This window comes from Lipotes vexillifer, unplaced genomic scaffold (genome assembly GCF_000442215.2).
Source record: "Lipotes vexillifer unplaced genomic scaffold, Lipotes_vexillifer_v1.1 scaffold283, whole genome shotgun sequence".
Lineage (NCBI taxonomy): Eukaryota > Metazoa > Chordata > Mammalia > Artiodactyla > Lipotidae > Lipotes > Lipotes vexillifer.
Window position 1 is genome coordinate 569,539 of NW_006789004.1, and position 816 is coordinate 570,354.

Genomic DNA, 816 nt, shown 5'->3' on the forward strand with positions numbered 1-816 from the left:
GAAAATTTTTAAAATTTTGTGTATCAAAAGACACTACCCACAGAGGAAAAAGGTGACCCACAGAGTAGGAGAAAATATTTGTAAATCACATATCTGATAAGGGATTAATATCCCAAATATATAGAAAGCCCCTAAAACTCAACAAGAAAAAAACCAAACAACCCAGTTCAATAATGGGCAAAGATCTGAGTAGATATTTTTCCAAAGAAAATATGCAAATGGCCAATAAGCACATGAAAAGATGCTCAACATCACAAATAATTAGGGAAACGCAAATCAAAACTATGAGGAGATACCACCTCACACGCAATAGGATGGCTGCTACCAAAGAAAGAGAAAACAACAGGTGTTTGTGAGGATGTGGAGAAATTGAAAGCTTGTGCACTGTTGGTGGGAATGTAAAATGGCATAGTCACTGTGAAAAACAGTAAGGCAGTTCCTCAAACAATTAAAAATAGAATTATCATATGATTCAGGAATTCCACTTCTGGGTGTATAGTCAAGAGAATTGAAAGCAGGGTTTGGAAAATATATTTGTATACTCATGTGCATGGCAGCATTGTTCACAATAGCTAAAACTTGAAAGCAACCCAGTGTCCATCAATGGGTGAATAGATAAGGAAAATGTGGTATGTATAAGTTGTAAATACACACACACACACAGGAATATTATTCAGCCTTAAAAAGGAAAGAAATTCTGCAATATGAGACAACATGGATGATCCTTGAGGACGTTATGCTAAGTTAAATAAGCCAGTCACAAAAAGATAAATACCATATGATTCCACTGAGAGTACTTACAGTAGACGAAATCAT